The following is a 16,563-nucleotide window of genomic DNA, read 5'->3' as shown; positions in this document are numbered from 1 at the left end:
CCAAGTTGTTTGATTTTAAAGCAAAAAGGACAGCGGTCTGGAGCCCTTTATTTTAGCTATGGAGATGTTCTCACTGACAGTATTTAAATGTGAAACTGGGAGAATCAACCAAGGGGTGATGAAATCTCCAATATCATCAAACACAGGGGATAAGCTAATTTTTATGACAATCTGCTACTACAAAACCCACTCCTCCCCCAAACTAACCCATAGACAATTTGGATTCAGCTAGAACCTAACAAGGTAGAAAACACCCTCCGCTCTCTTGTTTGTCACTGTTCTTGACTACAGCACATTCCTTTCTGCAGAACGGCTACAAAGAGACCCCAAAGTGAAGTTACTCAAAAAATACTTAATATTTTGAATCCCTAATTTATTATTCATGAAAACTGCACTGTGTAGATAACTTCAGTTGGATCCAAATTCCAATTTGAAAACCCAACATAAAATGCACTCCCAAGAATACATAATTAGACAATGTTTATTACGGCAGCCCGGTGCTTAGAGTGCTGAATATGGGTTAATCTTGGATAGATTTAAAGCACCACCTGTTCACTTCTGTTAAAAAAATATATTATAATTGTAATTTCTGTTTCACTGAAGTACTTAATCCTCACGTATTTGGTTTCATCTTTTGAATATGTAGTTGGTTTCAGGATACCTTCCATCAATCAAGAGCCAGCAGGCGGCCTTTTTATTGAAAATGCTCGGGTGTTTCAAAGATGTGCTTGATACACAACAGCCCCACAGTTCACAAAAGGCCTTTCTGTGTAGGAAACCACAGCTGGGTTTGCCAAGCCCTGCTCAGGTCCAGGGGATTGGTTCCCCTGCTGGGAAAAAGTGCAGCGAGAACCTCTAGGGCTCATTTTCCTGAGAGCCAGAGGCACTGGACCCCTTCAAACTTGTTGATGGTCCTCACTTCTTCAGTCCATGCATATGCACACACCTATTGGTACACCAAGGACATGCTGGTAATTGCCCTGGTCTTCTCAATAAAGGCTTATGCCTCTTCTGTCTAGAAGGTGGTTAAAGATGTGGGGTTCAAAGCCCTGCCACTGGAGTCATGGGGGCAGCTCCAGGGTTACTTGGGACAACATCTCAGCTGAGAGCAGGGGTTCTCCATGGAACAGCAGTGGGAGAGGGGGATTTAGTTCCTGAAGGACATATGGTAATGCCTGAAGACAGTTTATGAAAGAGGGGCTGTACTGGACTCTAGTGGGTAGAGGGCAGGGAGTCTGCTCAGTACCCTAAAATGCACAAGGCAGCCCCCAACCCAAAAGGTCTGTAGTGCTGAGGGGGGAAACCCTGAGTTAGCCCTATCACCTACCACAATTTAATTACCCTCCTTGAGCCTCCTCCTCCTCCTCTTCTTCTTCTTCGTCTTCTTCGTCTTCTTCGTCTTCTTCTGCATCGTCTTCTGCATCTGCGTCTTCGTCTTCATCTTCGTCTTATTTTATTCTTTGGCATATAAAGGGAAGTAACAATGATGTTACCTCATTACCCATGGTCTGGTAGCATTAGATGAGCTAATAAAATACTCACGAATTGCTCACCACCTTCTCTTTCCCTCAACATCTTCCAGATCTTTCTTCACTGGGAGCCACCAGGCTCAGACCCTCCTTGGGCTACATTCAGTCTTGGGCAACAGTCATCAAAAAGGGCCTCAGGGACTTTCTCCCTGTTGCCAGAGTGTTCCCCAAGAGGCACACATCTGACCATGGCACCCCCTCTTCCCCTTGGAATCAGACGCCTGCTGTGGCCTGAAGCTCTGGCTCCACAGTCAGCAGAAGGTGACTGGCCCAGTCACAAACCCGCTCTTGCCTCAGTTTACTGCTTTATAAAATGAGTGCCCCAGTAGTACCTACCACGCAGGGTTGTTTCATGAGGTCTTTATTGAGGTCACTTTGTGAAGCGCTTGGATTGCGCTGGAAGAACTGGCCCCTTTCATGGGCTTGTGAAATAACATCCACTGATGTGCCAGAGGCTACAAGAGAGAAATACAGCCGAAGCATCACACCACCCAGACTGGAGGCCTCTCAAGGGCAACGACAGGAACGGGGCCACGAACGAAGACCAGCTCTTCCCGCCTTGGTTAACGCTACCATGAGATGGGAGACCGATGCTGGCACCCGTCAGCCCTGGCCCAAGGTGGCCCTTGGGGCGCCCCCAAGAAAGGGGCCCTGGGTCTGGGACACACACAGATCACCTCCAGCCTGCTTTGGCTTTTCTCCCATAAGAAACTGCAAACTCTGTGCTGCAGAAAAAAGAATCAGGATTAAACAGGAATGGAAGAGAAGTCTAAGGTAGATTTAGGATCCTATCTTTACAGGTCAGCCTGGCAGCAATAGGATTAAAGAGAGTTTTATGGGAAAGCAAAATCATAATTTTAGGTTCTTCAAATAGGACAATTTATCTATAAATGGAAAAATTCCTTAAAGGGGAATAGTCTATAATAACATATTTAAAATAGTTGTAAAGGTAGGCATTTTATACTGAGTTTATCTTGACTTTATGTTAAGCGTACACCCCAAGGTTAATTCATACATCTTAAGAGGACGGTCTGTGGATGAAAATGCAGAAACGGGAAAGGAACTGAGGAGCAATGCTTTTTCCACTGGACACATATAACACAAGCAGGCATGGAAAGGAGAATTGTATTTCCAGTGGCATGAGAACAATTTGAAAATGATTAGTTCTAGTTCCAGATCTGCCTACAAGAGAGGGAAATATGTTCCCTTTAGTAAAAAGTCTGAGTGTAATACCAAAATTCCATTTTATAGCCAAGAACCATAAACTTTGATTTGACTCATATCTAACATTTTCACGTAACTAAGTAGCCTTTAGCGTTGGGTAGAAGTTTGTTTAGTACAAGGTCGGTAGTTACATTTTTGAGATGGCTACACACCCTCTGAGATGGGGAATTTAGAAGATTAGCCCTAGCCAAATTCCAAAATTTTTGTTCTCAATTTCAGAAATATCTGTGAGACGATCATCAAGCATGCAGAAAGAGGCATCGACAACCTGGGGCATCCTTGTGAATTGACTGTGCTGATTCACTGGCAGGTGACCATCGTCTGGGTTTGCCGGGTGGCAAGCACCATCCTAGGTCGATAGGGGTTCAGTGGGGGACAAAAGACATACTCCGAGGAGGTCCGCTGCCTGCAGGGGAAGCTGGCGGAGAAATAGCGGTAAGACAAAAAGAAGCACATTATACCCGATGTGGGAAAGGGACGAGGGTCATGAAAACGCAGAGCAGGGCAAGAGCAATCAGAAGATCTGGGAGTAGGGTCGGCCAGGGCGCTCGTTTGCTACTTCAACCAGCACCGTCCCTGTAGACCTCGTTGGAAGGTGAAAACTTGCACAAAGTTTAGGAGAAGAGGAAGTGAGGCTTGTCGTGTGGGGGAAGGCAGTTCCTCAGAAGGATCAGCCATGCAGGGGTACCAGGACTGCCCAGCCCAGCCCAGGGGAGCGGAGGGCAAGCGAGGACAGAGAGGGTGGGCGGGATGCGCCAGATCGTGGACAGTTTACGGCTTCCCTTCAGGTTGGACATGGGCTGTGAGAGAAAGTGGAATGATTTCAGAGATTTGCCCACTTAATCTTACACACAGAAGGTGCTTCTTTACAGCACCGCCCATATACAAGGACATGGAGTGAGCAAAAAACAAATGAAACAAGTAAAGGAGAAAGGTATCTCCCAGTATACTTTTTGCTATTCAGATTGAGTGCTGAGTTCTCAATAATTCATTTTTTCCAGATACATGTTGGGTAACGGAGTTTATGCCGCTCTCAAGAAGAGGAGCGGTCAGACATCCCCTGCAGATACAGATCTGTTTACAACACTCACATGTAGAAAACGCAAATCCAGTGTCTCTTGAAAGTAAAAATTAAACACCAAGAACTTTAAATACACCGTTCATCAATAATCTGGGTTATTAATTTAGCTAATCAGTATTTTACATTTAAAGCTCTCGAAATTGGTAAAAATATTTATGAGCGCTAAGTAATGCCACACAGAGAAAGTGTCAAGTAGTAAACCTTTTAAATAAGGAAATGCCATTTAACATTTTTGTTTTTTGATTTCATTTAAGCATGTCGAATATTGTGGGCTGGCAAGGTGGCAGATGTAAGTGCATATAAAAGATACAGGAGGGGTCTTAACTGGAAGCTGTATAAATGTGAAAATATGCACAGATAATTACCTGAGCCGCAGTCTGCATTTGGATTCCAAATTTGTTTTAAAGATAGAATAAGTTTGGGAAGTATCTTTGATGGAAAGTCTTTGCTGAAGGTTTCAATACTTTCTACCCATTAGTCAAGCAGATTCCTGAAATACAACTGATGAATCATTCGACACCTGGTATCCATTGGTAGAAATGGTGATAAGCAGTCATTAGGCATCTCTGGAGGCTGCATAATGACTGGGTCATATTTTTCACTAGCTACTCATGATTCATACCTATTTCATAGCCAAAAGAATATTTATATTCTAGAAGTAATCATAGATTTTAGATATTTAAGCTAAAATTTGTATTTTACTGAGTCAAATAAATTAATAGGGAATGCAATTATTTATAACCTGTTTACATACCACAGTAAATACTAGAATTGAACAAGCTTGAGAGAAAATGTCAATCGTCCAAATAAATTTCGGTGGTATATGTGTTTTTAGAAGCTACCAAGTTCACTGTACTTGAAAAACTAAACCATTTATGGATGATTATGAAGCACTTTATGAATCCAAGTGGGTTTATTTTCTAAAAGATGATGCAATGGCTTTGGCAAACAGCGAGCAATGCTAGTGACAATTTAATTCTGGAAAAAATCCATATGCAAAGACCCTATTGTGTGTTCCATGTGGAATTATTTTACTACACTTGTTTTCTGAGGAAAGAGTTAATTTATTGCCCAAAGCCCCTGAATCCTACAAAGAGAGAGAAATATCAGTATTAAAGACTTGATTTCCATGCAGGGATTCACATGCCAATGCACATATATTACAAATTACGTGAGGCACGCATGTTCATGGAGCAACTCCCATTGCTCATTCTTAGATGAAACAGCAGCACTGATCACAGGGCATTTCAAGAGAGATCCCCCCAGATGTATGGAGCAAAACTGATTTGCTGTTGGTCTCCAGGTCTGCTCACATCTGATGTTTGGTAGGCACATGATGCACACCTGTTAAACTCCAAACCCTAGTCTACTGGTCAACTAGTCAGCAAAATGCCAATTATACATATGTCTAAATACTTAAATGCCTAGTTTGATGTCGAATGGACATAAGTTTTACTTTTCAGCTGTATACTTTGGCTCCATGCAGGGAATATCAGAAGGCTGCAAAATGATTAGTTTGCCCGTCTGCCCACCAATGTGCGGTGAAGCCTGTGGACAAAATGCACAATGTCTGCAGCCTTTTCCCCATGATCATTTAATTTCCCAATTGAAAAGTTTAACCTTTGTTCCCAGCCCCACCCAGCAGCACATTCCTGCTGTCTAAGAGCTGAAGAAGCATCTTCGATCTGCCCTCGTTGCTACCCCATGCCAATTCTTTCACGCACGGGTTTGTTTCAATGCATGCAAAGTCTTGTCTCTCAAGCTGGCTACTTCACCCCATGCTGCACACAGCACAAAAGCTACCGCATCAAACACAAGAACACTAATCACTGATAACTACCCTCAACCAGAGCAAGTGCTGATTTTCCTGCTGCGCTGCTGAAAATTCAATTTCTCATCTAGAATTCATCTAAATTGCTTGCCCATGAATTAACAATTCTGAATGCTAACAGAGACGCTGAATCATATTATCTTTTAGCTACAAGTTCTGGGAAATATAATTGGGGCTGACGAGGTCTGCACAGACATCCGCCCACTCCCCATTTTCCATTCTATCAACACTGTGAATACATGCATACACACACATACATGCACACACATATATGTTCTAGTGCAGATGCTTCTAGCTGAAACAATCCTTCCACTTCAGAAGCACTGCCTTTTTTAAGACTAACATACTATTTTTTGTGTTCCAATAGACATTCAAAGGCCTGGTCATTGTTTTCCTACCATTTGTTTCATTCATTTATTCATTCAATTGTTTAGTATTTATTAAGTAACTGTGAGGTTGCTACCTGTTGAGTTTGCATTTGAAATCTGGAAAGCTTGATGGCTAATAAACAAGTAAACCTTCAAACAGCCATATCACTAAAAAGTGTGATAAGTTCTCAAAGGCAGTATGTGGCTGAGGCCATCTGGAATGTGAGCCCATGCTCATTCCCACCATATCAGGGTGCCTCATTCTAGGGAATCTGATCTGCAGGTGGGATTCTGGGAGGACACCATTTTGCACATGTTCCTCGACTCTACAGAGAGGTCACATCCAAGTTAAGCCATCAGATGGCCTGGTGAAGCACACGGAGGCCGAGTTTCTCTTGGGGTGGCTTTACTGGATTTCAGGAGGCGTGACAGGGGTTCCAAAGGGAACCTATGACAGAGAGCTGCAAGGTGGACTGCCCGAGCCAGGGATTAAGCACGAGCCATAGTCAGAGCCAAAGGGACCAGTGAGAACTGAAGAGGCTTGAGGGACAAATTTCTGGGCCTTGAGTGAATGAAGGGAGAGAAGACTTCGGCAGCCACAGAGGTCAACAGGGGTTGGACAGGGGCCAAGCACAAGGGTCACCCCTCTACAGAGACCAGCAATGACCCAGGAGTGGCCCAGGACTCACTGCCCTCTCCCACTGCCTGAGGCTCCTCTTTACCATGGAGGGAAAGGGAAGAAGCTACACTGAACGACTGAGTATCCACGTGCAATGGACTGATCTAAGCTGAAGGGCAACGGTTTAAACGGGGGACAGCGAAGTAGGTGCTCACTGGAAAGCCTGCTTCCTGCTCAGCAGTGGGTGGGTGCTCCTGGGCAAGAGTCCCTGATCTACATACCCTTCGAAAAGGCTGCATCTCCAAGGCACGCCTTGCGCAGGGGACGAGGTCATGACCCTCCTGCTCGAGTCCACCTGCCTTAGTGCTAACGACAATGTGAGGAAAGTGATGAGCAGCCAAGAGCCACATGCACAGAAGGTACCAAGCCCGTGGCTGAAGGAACCACATTTCCTCTTTAGAAAGGTTCAGTGGCAAGTGATGTCATCAGGGAGAGGCTTCTTCCGGTCAGCAAGTGAGGGTCAGGCCTGGAGCTGCCCACTGTCTCCACACCACTTTACCTCTCCCTGCATACCTTCTCTTCTCCCCATCACTGGGTTAAAAGTCTTCTCTCAATCTCCAGCACCGAGATACCACCTTGATGTATTATTTCCTGTTCACAATCCATGTGAAGCCATGGAAATTCGCCATGGCCACGGTTCAACTTCAATTTCTCATTGGATTCGAATCCCCGGAATGGTTCCTCTGAAAAGAAAAGTTCTTAGTAAAAAACAAGGTTTGCTGTTTTATCTGGGAATCATGTGATCTCAGCATGATTCGGAAAATAAGTATAATTTTAGGAAATGTGATTTTCGTAAAAGAGCAGGTACAAATCCCCTCATGTGAACAAAACACCATTTTTTCTTCTTCGGATATAATCTAGAGCAGGGGTTCTTAACCTTTTTTTGTTCCATGGACCCTGTTGCCAGTCAGGTGAAAGCCACAGACCCCTTACTAAGTCCACACTACACTGTGTATTATTTAATAAATAGATCACATCCACACCAACACGTCCCCACAAGAATGATGTTTTTATGAATGGACCCCTTGTTAAGAACCCCTAAACTAGCGCTTACTATGCTAATTAAAGAAAAGTTACCTCCATATTACCAAAATTATGAATATCAGAATTAAATTGTGCATTGTTTCATTTAAACAGTGGGCTTTAAGGTAAATCTGTTAAATATGGACTACAGGGGCAGGTATCTTTTTGTTCCTGAATTGCATTAGATCTGATCAGGTTTATGACAGGTAAAGCAGGGCGTTTTCGGCGAGGGGCCTGGATTAAAGCAGCGCTGTCTGACAAGCAGCAGCATCTTGTTTTCACATGACCAGCTTTTGAGACATAAGCCCAAAGAACCGTGAGATCCAAGTTAGGAGAATGTGGTCTCGTCGAGTGGACTTTAAATCGAGCCTTCTTCCAGGTGTAGTGACACACCACTTCATGTGAGTTTGGAAATTAACATGTGTCTGACATTATTTCATCTTTTTCCTCCAGTTAATCACTAGACAAAAAAATAATAATACGTTTGGCAAAGAGGAAGCACAAGGAGGCTTTAATTCCGCTCTGCGGCATCACATCCAGGGCCTCACCGTCGGACGGACCGTTCTGCTGCTCGGGTGGAGATAAGCCTTTACTGTCATTTAGGAGGGTGACTCCCTTCTGCACAAAGGTTTTGGATCCCCTTGGTGAATAAAACTTGGGGGGCTGAATTCTTCTCCATGATCTATCTGCCTGATACTAAGCAGAACCATCTCTTTCTTGGTTATTTAATTTTGCATTTCTGTAAGCTCTAAGTGAATATTCTAATAGAAGCTGTTGATATTTTTCTCTGAGGTATCATGTTGCACGTGAAAAGTGATGGGGCTCATTGTCTACACCTGGTGCATTCCATACATTCTGAACGGCACCTACACAGCCCGCTCCAATGCCTCACACATGCCTTCCGGCGCCCCAGGGAGGAGGCGTTCCGCCCGGCCCGTTCGTGTGGTTTAACTGGGAAGCTGATTGCAGGCCTGGCTTTCAGGGCATTGTTTTCATTTGGGAGCAGAAGGTGTAAAAGGGAAAAATATGCCCCACTTTCTCCTTAGGATGGGACCTAAAACTGTTTTCTAAGAGTGCACCATGCACATTTACACATGATTTCTCTTTGGATTATCGAAAGGGACATCCAGGGTAAAGCCAAAAAATGTCACAGGAAACGCCAGAGGGCACAATCGTGGTAGATCTACTGGGACAATAACTCAGAATGATGTCATATGAAAGAAAGGGTGCTATTTTCCAAGCTTCTTTATTTGTGGCCTTTTCCCCCCAGTAAAATACATAGGAAGCTTTATGACCAAATCAGAAGCAAAAGAAGTAATCAATGAAGGAGTCTAGGGCCACTAACAGGGGAAACAACCTAGCGCTGGGCCTCCAGGACTCTAAACACTGTTTGCTTTTTATTTATTTGAGTAATATGCATCCTAGTTCAGTATCTGCAGGTTCAATAAAGCCGTTACTGTGCAAATAGCTTCCTGCGCAGTTTCAGACCTTGACTGTGTAGAACCCTTCTGGAGATTCGCTGGAAACAGAGCGCCATCCCATTTGCACCAGAGGAGGATACCTAACCCAACACCTGGAGTGTGACACTTCCTGAGAACAAGACAAGAGCTGCCTCTCAGGCCCTGGGAGGCCAACGCCGATAGGCATAGATCTGTGCATTTTTAGAATTCTCTCATGCATGGAAAGTGTGAAATTTCAAGCAATTTTTAACTGATCTTTACCCTGACATTTTGGCAGTTTTGTTAAATGGAAGTGGATCAAAATGTGACAGTAAAGTGATCTTAGATTGTCCAGGCAAATGCCAGCATATTCTACAAAGACAGCCATGAATCAATCCTCCAGAAACGTTGGCTCTGCATGGCACCAAGGAAACAGGACTCTCCAAGACTTCAGAGAGGTAGCACTTTCCTAAGGAGATATCTGCCAGTGACATCAGTATACCAGGTGAGCTCACTTCTGTCTTGCACTTTGGAATAAAGCTTCCCTGGAATTAGACCGAGTTATTATACATGTATGCCTAAAAAGTTTTCTACAAAGAGGAGACCACTTCTGTGTCATGATTCACTGATGGAGAGAACAGAAGCACATTTATTCCATCAGTTAATAAATGATCTCTGAGCATCTGCTGAGGACAAAGCATTGCACGGGTGCCAAATGCAGGCAGGTCACAAGATCCAGCTCCACTCTCAAGGCGCTCACTGGTGAGCAGACAGCAGTTGTCTCAAATAAATGAAATTGAAAGAGGAAATCTGGGTTAAGGCCACCTTTCTATAAAGGTTTTCATTTTCATAAAGCTTTTGGACATTTTCCCTCGTGTCCATCAAATACAAGGCTTGCTTTTTGCTTGTCTAGCCCTGCCAGGGGTTGGCATCTGCTGTTTGGCTGCATTTGAAATGCTGCTGTTCCTGGTAGAAATGTTCAAAATGCTTGGAAATACCTAACGCAGGCTGTGAAGAGCCTGATCAGGTGGATGAGTCCTCAGGAGGCCCCTTCCTGTGGTTGGGGCCTCCAGTTTCAGGAGAAGAGATTTGGATTTTCTATTAAAGCCCAGTTTTGGTTAGTTCCTCTTTCCTGAGTTTGGCTTTCCACCACATAATGGGAAAGCATCATTGTGAACAGGTGCGCGATTCAGGCAGCTGATGTTTAAGTGACAGCTGAGGCATGAAAGCAAATACTAGCAGATAAATGTGTGTGTAATTTTAGAGTTAATAATTATGTTGCATAATTTTCTTTGGAAGAAGAATTTATAATAACATTTTTAAAAAGTGCCAAGCAAACTAATTACACACTTGGCAAGTCATAAAAACTAAACAATTTGGCAAATACCTCATTAACCATGTTCTCAGGTCAATGCAAGTCTTTATTTTATTTAAAGTAGGAGATTAATTTTTTTAAAGAGAGCTTACTTTTTATTTTATAGTTTCATCATTTTTCTTGTAATTACCATTTTACTTAGTAGTATTATGTTTTAAAATGTGATTCTTTCTTAAAAGTAAACATAGTAGAAATGAGAAGGACACCTCATTCACGGACATTAAATGGAATTAATTCTAACAAGTAAAACAAACCACCACGTCCGTTCTTAGTCATGAAGAACTAGAATTATTATTTCTATCACCATGGACAAAGGACTTTGAAATGTTAGTGTAACTACTTTTGGCAGTCATTTCCCCAATGGCAACCAAAATGGTTTGAAGACCAGGACATAATTTGTGTGTGAGTTTGTGCATATTTCTGAAAAGTATGGGCAGTGGTTCTACATATCAGGCCTCCAAGATATATGACTGGAAGCTCCTGAAAACGGTGAAGCGGAAGTATACTACACTTGATATAAATTATGTAACTCTACCAATCCACCAATCCCTTTTCTCAGGGCTGGCATTTATATTGAGACACTTGCTAATCAATTCTAGCTAGGAGTGCAGCCCAGATGGACCAGGGGTGAGCCTGGCTCCCTTTATTTCCTGATGTGCTTGGTTTGTTAGCAAGAGAGCTTTCACATATTTCTAATTTCTTTTTAAATACTTTTAATGCATTTATTTTAAATTTCTTAAAAATGGCAAATAAATTACCACCGTTATTTAAAATGTCCTTAATAAAAATAAAATCACAACCACGTACATGCAACCTCATTGCCTAAGAAGTAGCAATTCTTTACATTTGTTCACTAACTTATTTTCCAGATTTCTTCTTAGGTTTTATGCAATCTAGTGTCTATTCTTTAAAACAGAAAATGCAAGGGTACTACACATGTTAACACTGACCTTAGAAAACCTGACAAGTCAGTCCGTAAAGATGCGTCTTCTTGTTGACTGCAGGGATTTAGTCCATGGGAGCACCGTGGTTTATTTCCATCTTTCTTAGTGGGAACGGACATTATGCTGTTTCCATTTTATGCAAATAAACAGATCTACAAAGAAATCCTTTGTTTATATATATTTGCTTAATTGTCATTTCTTTAACTTAGACTCAAAAAGTAGAAATCCCTGGTCAAAGGTTTGTGTACATTTTTAAAATTTTGATGGATTTGGCCAAATCACTCTTCAGAAAGGATAAGCTGATTGACATTCCTGCCAAGAGCACGTGAAAGCCCCGCTCCTACCACCTCGCTCTCTGCATGTCACTGGCTTTTGGTTTGCCTCTTCTATAGGCAATAAAGGAATTGAATTGATGGTCTGTTTTGCATGTATTTAATTATTAGTGATGCGTAGACTATTTCCATGGGTTTATTGAGCTTGACTCTGTTTCCTGGCCAAAATAAGTAGAATCAATAGATTTTCTAAGACTGAAATTATCATTATTATTACTGTATTGATTATGATGTTTAACAACAATAATACTTGCTGCCAGTTAATGAGCACTTTCACATTTTTTCATTGCCTTTTCATGACAACCCTTATTCATTTATTCACTCAATGAACATTTAAGCATCAACTCTTCATGAGACTCTGCCATAAAGATAAGATATCAATGGTGAAGGCAGGGCCTAAGGCCTCGTGGACGTAGTAGCACCACCACGCCTCCACTTTAAAGGTGAAGACACCGCAGTCCACCACGTGAATTAATTTATTCCATAGAGCACAGCTAGCAGGTTGAAAAGCCAGATATGAAGACTCAAGTTTTTAACCTCCACACTCTATGAAATAGACATGATCTAACACCTTTACTTCTCCACAGAGAAACTGTTTTTTGTGGTGGTCAACATTAGAGAAGTTGTGGTTTACAGAAGAAGACTGCATAAAATATAGGATTCCCACACACCGCCCTGTCATGCACACTTGGCCATGGTGCGGTCCCTTTGTTATAACTCATGAAAGCCCATTTTTATCATTGTACTATGAACTAGAACCCACGGTTCTACTTAAGGTTTGCTGTGTTGTCCAATCCCATGGATTTTTAAAAAATTATTCTAGTAACATATATATAACCTAACATTTCCCTCCTTTTAAAATATATTTTTATTACAAAAGATGTGAACTTACGAAACGATCATGCACATGTGTAGAATTCCCATGCAACACCCCTTCACCACCACAGCACACTGCTGTGGAATATTTGTCATGGATTATGATATTATATCATCAGACTATTACCACTATCTATGGTCTATAATGTACATTGGCATATTTTTTCCATACCCCCCTATTATTGACACAGTACATCCTTGGCATTAAGGCAAGAATATTACAGTATTGATGTTAACTATAGTCCATAGACTATGCTAATGGTATTTTTCTCGTGCTTCTCCACATTCCCATCACTCTCCAAGAGTGACATACTTCTATACTAGAAGTATGTCTAGAAGGACATTCTTGCATTTGTACTATTAACCACAATTCTCATCCCGCCTCTGGGGTCACTGTGTTATTTCAGTCCTTAGATTATTCTCTAGCTTTCTTTCATTGACATTTACATCCCTAGACTACCCTTTTCAGCCACAATCCCATTTGTAAGCCAGTTGCTACTCACGATAATGTGCTGCCATCAACTCTATCCATTTCCACACTTTTACAGTCATGTTAATTAGAACTTCTACATACATTAAGCATCACTGCTCCTTTGCAGTCCTCCTCTTATCTTCTAATAACTTATATTCTGGTTTTAACTCCATGTGTTTAGTCTTCATATTTAGTTCATTTAAGTGAGACCATGCAATATTTGTCCTTTTCTGTTTGGCTTATTTCACTTAGCATAATGCCTTCACGATTCATTCATGTTATATGTGTCCCATTTTCATTTCTTCTTACTGCAGCATAGTATGCCATTGTATGTATATACCACATTTGGTTTATCCATTCATTGGTTGATGGACACTTGGGTTGTTTCCATCTTTTGACAATTGTGAATACCACTGCCATGAGCATCAGTGAACAGATGTCTGTTCACATCACAGTTTTCAGTTCTTCTGGATAGATTCCTGGTAGAGGAATTGCTGGATCATATGGCAGTTCTATATTTAGCTTCCTGAGGAACTGCCAGACTGTTCTCCACAGAGGCTGCACCATTTTACAATCCCACCAACAGTGAAGGAGTGTTCCTATTTCTCCACATCCTCACCAGCACTTATTGTTGTCTGTTTTTTAAATTATAGCCATTCTGTACAGTGTTAGGCGATATCTCATTGTCGTTTTGATTTGCATTTCCCTAATAGCTAGTGATATGGAACATTTTTTATGTGCTTTTTGGCCATTTGTACTTCTTCTTTGGAGAAATGTCTATTTAAGCCTTTTGCCCATTTTTAATTGGATTGCTTGCTCTTTTACTGTTGAGTTGAAAACATTTCCCCTTTTAACTAGAGTCAAATATATAATTTGGTATTGTCTGTGTCCTCAGTGCTGTGCCATCATCACCATCATCCATTACCAAAACTTTTCCATCATCCTAGACAGAAACTCTGTACATGGTAAGCCTTAACCTTCTATTCCCCATCCCTACCTTATCACCTGCTAACCTGTATTCCAGATTCTGACTCTATGAGTTTGCTTATTTGAATTATTTCATATCAGTGAAACTTTTTTTAGTCATTGTGTGCAGTACATCATCCAGATTAAAGTAAACCTAATTAAGCCTAGACTTATATATGGGAGGCACTGTTCTCTTGATAAGATTAGTTTTGCTATTATATTTCAATTTATCTATCACTACCTTATCCACCCCTTGGCTACTGCATGTCCAGTGTGAATTATAGCATCTTCCTATTATAATAGCAAAATACACCAACAGGTGATGTCCGAAATCATGTTTGAAAACAGGTAAGTGCATTTAAGTATAATTGATTGCATAAGTAATAATGCCCAAAGTGATTACACAGTCTAGTACTTACAAAAGTAATTATACTTCAGAAAATCAAAATTAATTCTGATGTACTTTTAAGGCTGTTGACATTTCATTGTAGTGCTTCTAATGAAATGAAAATTATTAATAATTGCTCCTACTTGAGTGTGACAAATGTCATTTGGCTGTAAAGGCAGAGGCACCACTGAGCATTGCCAAATTATAATGTTGTTGAAAGTTGGGGGTGGATATTAATATTCAAATAGCATTAGGCGTCTGTATCAATTTAGCCACCAGCAGTTGATAGGCCATATATCCTGAACTGGATGTGTGGGGATTTATACATAAGTTTCTCCACCTCTTTAATGGCCAGACAATTAAGTTGGCCAAGCACCAGATAAAGTGTGAGTGTAAATCACACAGACACACCTGCCGTTCGACGGAGGTCGGGAAGCCAGATGGACGCGAGGTGAGGAGACGCCTCCTTCTTTGTGAGCAGCTCTCACCACTGCTCCCCTTGGCTCTCGCTCAAGCCTATTACGAGAATGAGTGTCACAGCCGCAGGTGTCCAGTCACAGACGAAAGCTCATCGGCATTCATTGTACATTTACAAAATGGGGATTTAGTCATTTTCAAAGGAAAATAGGCCTGAGGTTCACAGATGGGTTTTCAGCATAAAATAAAATAAAAATAAAGTTAAGCAAGCAACCTCAAGTTTGGGGGAAACATAAAAAATGGCCTGGATACTCAGGGTTGCTCTGGACCTTGGGCCAGTAACCTTTTTTAATTGTGTAAAATACACATAACATAAAATTTACCTTTAGCGTCATTTAGAACATTCACAATGTTGTTTCACCATGGCCACTGTCTAGTTCCCAGGACATTTTCATCACCTCAAAAAGAAACCCCACGCCTGTTAGCAGTCACTTCACATTCTCACAACCTCCACCCCTGGAAACCACTAACGCATTTCCTGTCTCTATGGATTTCTCTATTCTGGGCATTTCATATAAATGGAGTCATATGATACGTGACCTTTCATGTCTTCTTTCACTTAGCATGCTGTTCTCAGGGTTCATTCTTGTTGCAAAAAGTCTCAGTACTTTATTCTTCTTTATGGCTGAATATTAGTCCATTGTACGGATATATCACAGTTTGTGTATCCGTTCATCCGTTGATGCACATTTCACTATTATGAATAATGCTGCCAGGAACATTTGTACACACGTGTTTATTCAAACATCTGTTTTCACTTCCAATACTCTTTGAAAGAAAAGCCTTCATGAAAGTCCAGGGAGGGAATTGACCTCTGCAGGGCTCTGGGGGCCTTCACTCCCTGCTGAAACGCAGCTCCCCAGGGCTGGGGTGGGAGCTGCAGCCATAGTTTCTAGCACGTAGGTGCGAAGACACTTGACATGTAAGAAGTGGGACCACCTGTCCCAGTTTGCCTGGGATTAACAGGTGGAGGGTCCTAGATGTGGGACCTATGTTCTTTAAAACTAAGGAAGTTCTAGGGAAATTGAAAGGAATTGGTAACCTACATATTAGGATGTCCAAGCTCTAGCTTCCACTAATTTTCCCTCTCCAATTTCTATAATTTCTCCCCTCTTCACCCCACTGTATCAGTCACCTAATGCCTCACGGTTCCCCGATCATGCCTCAGTTTTTGTGCCCCAGTGATGTAGCTCATGTTCTAGCTCTCATCTAGCCCCATGCCAAGGCATACCATTTGTGCATCTGCAAACCTATCTCCCCTTCTGGACTGTGTGCTCCCTGAAAGCACAGAGCCTGTCCATCCATTGCTACATGCGCCATGCCTACCATGTGCCTGGAGACCAAGAAATGCTCAGAAAGTAGTAGTCAAAAGAACAAGCAAACTTGATGTGTCTCAGGTGGTAGAGGCAATGGTGGCTATGTGATAGTAGAAAATATAGCGTGCTCTTGACTTTGTACTCTATCCACACTGAAAATCACATGGAGCCTTAACAAAAGACCTGAAAGCTTTGTATCGCATCCCATTTCCAAATTAATATATCTTTGGTTTCTGGATCAGA

This window comes from Dasypus novemcinctus, chromosome 24 (assembly GCF_030445035.2).
Source record: "Dasypus novemcinctus isolate mDasNov1 chromosome 24, mDasNov1.1.hap2, whole genome shotgun sequence".
NCBI lineage: Eukaryota > Metazoa > Chordata > Mammalia > Cingulata > Dasypodidae > Dasypus > Dasypus novemcinctus.
This window is presented reverse-complemented; position numbering follows the sequence as displayed.